Below are 6,574 nucleotides of genomic sequence, written 5' to 3'. Positions count from 1 at the left end.
CAAAAGCACGGTGAGTCGTTGGGCAAAGCGTGTGTCATCATCGCCGCAAGGTCAAGCAAGACTGTCTGATCTCCCGCGTGCGGGCCGGCCGTGCACAGCTGTGACTCTTGCAATGGCGGAGCGTGCGAACACACTCGTTGGAGATGATCGACGGATCACCATTAAACAACTCAGTGCTCAACTTGACATCTCTGTTGGTAGTGCTGTCACAATTGTTCACCAGTTGGGATATTCAAAGGTTTGTTCCCGCTGGGTCCCTCGTTGTCTAACCGAACACCATAAAGAGCAAAGGAGAACCATCTGTGCGGAATTGCTTGCTCGTCATGTGGCTGAGGGTGACAATTTCTTGTCAAAGATTGTTACAGGCGATGCAACATGGGTTCATCACTTCGAACCTGAAACAAAACGGCAATCAATGGAGTGGCGCCACACCCACTCCCCTACCAAGAAAAAGTTTAAAGCCATACCCTCAGCCGGTAAAGTCATGGTTACAGTCTTCTGGGACGCTGAAGGGGTTATTCTGTTCGATGTCCTTCCCCATGGTCAAACGATCAACTCTGAAGTGTTTTGTGCTACTCTTCAGAAATTGAAGAAACGACTTCAGCGTGTTCGTAGGCACAAAAATCTGAACAAACTTCTCCTTCTTCATGACAACGCAAGACCTCACACAAGTCTTCGCACCCGAGAGGAGCTCACAAAACTTCAGTGGACTGTTCTTCCTCATGCACCCTACAGCCCCGATCTCGCACCGTCGGATTTCCATATGTTTGGCCCAATGAAGGACGCAATCCGTGGGAGGCACTACGCGGATGATGAAGAAGTTATTGATGCAGTACGACGTTGGCTCCGACATGGACCAGTGGAATGGTACTGTGCAGGCATACAGGCCCTCATTTCAAGGTGGCGTAAGGCCGTAGCATTGAATGGAGATTACGTTGAAACATAGTGTTGTGTAGCTAAAAGATTGGGGAATAACCTGGTTTATTTCAATGCTGAATAAAACAACCCCTGTTTCAGAAAAAAAATGTGTTGCATTACTTATTGAACTGCCCTCGTAGTATTTGGTAGGCAGTGAGAATCGCTGAAATTACTTGTTACAGCGTAAGACCCAAATTGATTACTTTTGTTTTCGACGTGGTGAGTGAGACTGGCGATTACTGATCTGGCTGTCTTTCTGTTATAAATTTTGTTGCTGATTTTCGTATTTATTTGTTGTAATGTATGTTTCTCTGAATATGACAGGATTTCTTATGAAATTGTTTTGTATTCCAGTGTTATATTTGGACTGTGAGTTTGAAATGCCAACAAATGTCAGTGGAGGAAAACGTTGTGGTGACAGACTGACCTGCAGCATAGCCGGAGGTCTATGGAAATGTCTCAGACCTGTTAGCTACAAATAGGCCGGACCATACCTAAAGTGTTAGTATAGAACCAGGGATTAGCGATCAGTATGTCATTATAGCAACTATGGTTACAAAAGTTATTAAATACACTCCTGGAAATGGAAAAAAGAACACATTGACACCGGTGTGTCAGACCCACCATACTTGCTCCGGACACTGCGAGAGGGCTGTACAAGCAATGATCACACGCACGGCACAGCGGACACACCAGGAACCGCGGTGTTGGCCGTCGAATGGCGCTAGCTGCGCAGCATTTGTGCACCGCCGCCGTCAGTGTCAGCCAGTTGGCCGTGGCATACGGAGCTCCATCGCAGTCGTTAACACTGGTAGCATGCCGCGACAGCGTGGACGTGAACCGTATGTGCAGTTGACGGACTTTGAGCGAGGGCGTATAGTGGGCATGCGGGAGGCCAGGTGGACGTACCGCCGAATTGCTCAACACGTGGGGCGTGAGGTCTCCACAGTACATCGATGTTGTCGCCAGTGGTCGGCGGAAGTTGCACGTGCCCGTCGACCTGGGACCGGACCGCGGCGACGCACGGATGCACGCCAAGACCGTAGGATCCTACGCAGTGCCGTAGGGGACCGCACCGCCACTTCCCAGCAAATTAGGGACACTGTTGCTCCTCGGGTATCGGCGAGGACCATTCGCAACCGTCTCCATGAAGCTGGGCTACGGTCCCGCACACCGTTAGGCCATCTTCCGCTCACGCCCCAACATCGTGCAGCCCGCCTCCAGTGGTGTCGCAACAGGCGTGAATGGAGGGACGCATGGAGACGTGTCGTCTTCAGCGATGAGAGTCGCTTCTGCCTTGGTGCCAATGATGGTCGTATGCGTGTTTTTGCGCCGTGCAGGTGAGCGCCACAATCAGGACTGCATACGACCGAGGCACACAGGGCCAACACCCGGCATCATGGTGTGGGGAGCGATCTCCTACACTGGCCGTACACCACTGGTGATCGTCGAGGGGACACTGAATAGTGCACGGTACATCCAAACCGTCATCGAACCCATCGTTCTACCATTCCTAGACCGGCAAGGGAACTTGCTGTTCCTACAGGACAATGCACGTCCACATGTATCCCGTGCCACACAACGTGCTCTAGAAGGTGTAAGTCAACTACCCTGGCCAGCAAGATCTCCGGATCTGTCCCCCATTGAGCATGTTTGGGACTGGATGAAGCGTCGTTTCACGCGGTCTGCACGTCCAGCACGAACGCTGGTCCAACTGAGGCGCCAGGTGGAGATGGCATGGCAAGCCGTTCCACAGGACTACATCCAGCATCTCTACGATCGTCTCCATGGGAGAATAGCAGCCTGCATTGCTGTGAAAGGTGGATATACACTGTACTAGGGCCGACATTGTGCATGCTCTGTTGCCTGTGTCTATGTGCCTGTGGTTCTGTCAGTATGATCATGTGATGTATCTGACCCCAGGAATGTGTCAATAAAGTTTCCCCTTCCTGGGACAATGAATTCACGGTGTTCTTATTTCAATATCCAGGAGTGTAAGTAAAGAAGGCTAGGAGAGATTTTCTGCTAGATAGAGCACTTGAACAGTGAACGTACATAACTTAGTTCCAGTAATATGGACGTAGAAAGGTTGTGGTCCCAGTTTAAGCAGATTCTAAATCGTGGTCTGGAGAGTTATGTGCCTGATAAGTGGATGAAGGATGAAAAAGGCCCACCACGGTTTAACAACAAACTGCGGAAGATGTTAAAGAAGCGGAGGCTGCTGCACTCTCGATTCAAGAGAGAACGCTCAAATGACGGCAATCAAAGGTTAGTGCTAATGAGTGTGTCTGCGTAAGGATCTATGCGCGAAGCATACAACAGCTGCCGCCGTCAAACCTCATCAAAGGATCTGGCAGAGAGTCCTAGAAAAATTTGGTCCTAGGTAAAATCGCTAAGCGGGTCCAAGGCCTCCATTCAGACCCTTTTTGACCAGTCTGGTTTGGCAGTTGAAGATAGCAAAACAGAAGTCGAAGTTTTAAATTTCACTTTCAAGGAGAATCGTACAAATATACCGTCATTTGACCTTTGGACAGACTCTCACATGGACAACATAGTAATAAGCATCCATGGCTTAGGGAAGCAACCGAAAGATTTGAAAACAAATAAATCACCATGCCTGATTTATCAGCCATTCTAGCGTATGACGCGTTTTACATAATGGCGAAGGCCATTTCATTTTTAGTTTTGGACCTCCATTACTGTATGGTGTTTCTTAGCCCTTTTTCCACGTACCTGTTTTTAGCTGTCTCCAATTCTGTCCATTGGGAATGACGCATAGTCGTTTAACTCCACTCTGTGTTCGTGTTCCCTAGTTTTGACTTGGGCGCGTATGACTCCAGCTGTTTTTTGCGCCCTAAATCAAAACAAAACAAACCAACCATGTCTGGATCGAACCACAATTCGATTTTTAGAGTACTCTATGGCATTAGCCTCTTACCTAGCCTGCATTTGTCGTAAATGTCTCGCGCAGCACGAAGTCCTAAGCGACTGCAAAAAAGTGCGGGTGACACCAGTACATAAGAGGGGTGGAAGAAAGGACCCTCAAAATTATAGTCTAATATACATAAATTCGATTTGCTGTAGAATCCTTCAACATATTCTCAGTTTGAATATAATGAACTTTCTTGAGAATGACAAGCTTATGTCCACGAATTAGCATAGTTTTAGAAACCTCCGCTGGTGCAAAACTCAGCTTCTCTCACGTGATATACCGCGAACTATGGATGACAGGCAACAGGCCAGGGGCATACTCGTATATCTAAATTTCCGGAAGGCGTTTCACAGGGTGTCTCATTGTAAAGCACTCAATCGTCAGGCCACGAGCGGCCTACCGGGACCATCCGACCGTCGTGTCATCCTCAAAGAAGGATGCAGATAGGAGGGGCGTGGGGTCAGCACACCACTCTCCCAGTCGTTATGATGGTATTCTTGACCTAAGCCGCTACTATTCGTCGAGTAGCTCCTCAATTGGCATCACGAGGCTGAGTGCATCCCGAAAAATGGCAGCAGCGCATGGCGGTTGGATGGTCACCCATCCAAGTGCCGGCCACGCCCAACAGCGCTTACCTTCGGTGATCTCACGGGAACCGGTGTGTCCACTGCGGCAAGGCCGTTGCCTGTCTCATTGTAGCTTGTTAACAAAGATACGAGCGTATGGAATATGTCTAAAGATATGTGGTCGGCCGTGGTCTTCTTAAGTAATAGTACCCAGTATGTTGTCCTCGACGGCGAATGTTCATCAGAGGCAAGGCTATCATCTGGAGTGCCCCAGGGAAGTGCGACACGACCGCTGTTCCCAATATACATAAATCATTTGGCGAACAAGGCGGGGAACAATCTGCGGATATTTGCTGACAATGTTGTGGTGTAGTATAAGATGTCGAAGTTGAGTGACTGTAGGAAGCTACAAGACAACTTAGACAAAATTTGTAGCTGATATGATGAATGGCAGCTAGAGCTACATGTCGAAAATGTAAGTTAATGTGGATGCAAAATTGTTAAAGCTTTCGTGGCCACTTGTTGACAAACTGCCTATTGGCTTCTGGCTCGAGTTATTCGGCCGACATTCATCCGATGATTTTACTGACGTTTCGCCAGCAGGAGTGGCTGGCATTGTCAAAGCTTCACCCTCCATTGCCGGTGGTGAACTGGAGCAGAGTTCGCGGTAGCTGACTATATGTACCTGGCGCGCCAACGTCCCAGGGCTTCTCCGCGGTTATTTCCGGAGCGGTTCTCCTCTTGCTACCTGCGACTGTACGGGAATCCAGGATCCGTTTACCTTTAGGCTTTCCTCTTTCTTCTTAAATCTGTTCGCGTGTTTTCGTGTTTTTATATTTCTACAGCTTCTCTGAACAATCGCGTGTGATAGTGCTTCTCTACAGCCAGAACTTCCGTGTCGGCGAATTTTATTACGTGGTCGGTCTCACTCAGCGCGTGCTCTGCCACGGCCGATTTCTCCACCTGCCCCAACCTGCAATGTCGCTTATGCTCTTTGATCCTGGTGTTGATTGATCGTCCAGTCATTCCGACATAAACTTTTCCGCATGTGCACGGTATACGATATATTCCGACATTGCAAGTGGGTCCCTTTTCCCCTTTGCCGATCTAAGACACTCTTTGATCTTCCTTGTCGGTTTGAAAATCGTCTTTACGCCGTGTTTGCGCAATATACGGCCGATTCTGTCCGTCACTCTGGGAATGTATGGCAGAAAGGCCGTACCCGACTTTCTTTTTCTGATTCCTTACTTCGCCGAGTGTTTGGCTCTGTTACACTTCCAATATAATTTGTGGAGTGCCCATTGCTCCTCAGAAAACTTCCCAGGTGTTGCATTTCGCGCATGAGGTGCTGCGGCTCACACATTTGTCCTGCTCGCGTTACGAGCGTATTAATCATACCTCTTTTCTGGCTCGCGTGGTGGTTTGATATTTTGTGCAGGTATCGGTCAGTCTGTGTCGGCTTTCGGTACACGCTGTGTCCCAAGTTTTCGCCATCGCCTGTGACCAGCACATCCAGAAATATCGGTTTTTTTCGTTTTCTATTTCCATGGTAAATTTTATTTTGGCTTGGAGGCTGGTCAAGTGTCTTAGGAAGTCGTATACAATATTACCATTGTCCCTCTTGATACAATCAAGTCGTTTAAAAATCTGGGCATAGCTTTGCAAAGTGAGATGAACTGGAACGAGCAACTGCGAACTATAGTAAGGAAGGCGAATGATCGGCTTCGGTTCATTGAGAGAATTTTAGGAAAGAGTGGTTCTCCTGTAAAGGAGACCGCATGTAGGACGCTGGTGCGACCTGTTCTTGAGTACTAATCGAGTGTTTGGGATCAGAACAGGTCGGACGGAAGGAAGACATCGAAGCAGTTAAGAGGCGGGCTGATAGATTTGTTACAATAATGCAGATGCTTCGGGAATTCAACTGGGAATCCCTAGAGGAAAGGCGACGTTCTTTTCGAGAACACTTCTGTGAAAATTTAGAGAACCGCCATTTGAAGCTGTCTGTCTAACGATTCTACTGCCGCCAACATGCACTACTGGCCATTAAAATTGCTGCACCACGAAGATGACGTGCTACAGACGCGAAATTTAACCGACAGGAAGAAGATTCTGTGATATCCAAATGATTAGTTTTTCAGAGCATTCACACGAGATTGGC

This window comes from Schistocerca serialis, chromosome 10 (assembly GCF_023864345.2).
Source record: "Schistocerca serialis cubense isolate TAMUIC-IGC-003099 chromosome 10, iqSchSeri2.2, whole genome shotgun sequence".
Classification (NCBI taxonomy): domain Eukaryota; kingdom Metazoa; phylum Arthropoda; class Insecta; order Orthoptera; family Acrididae; genus Schistocerca; species Schistocerca serialis.
The sequence above is the reverse complement of the archived record's forward strand: the minus strand, read 5'-3'. Positions refer to the sequence as shown.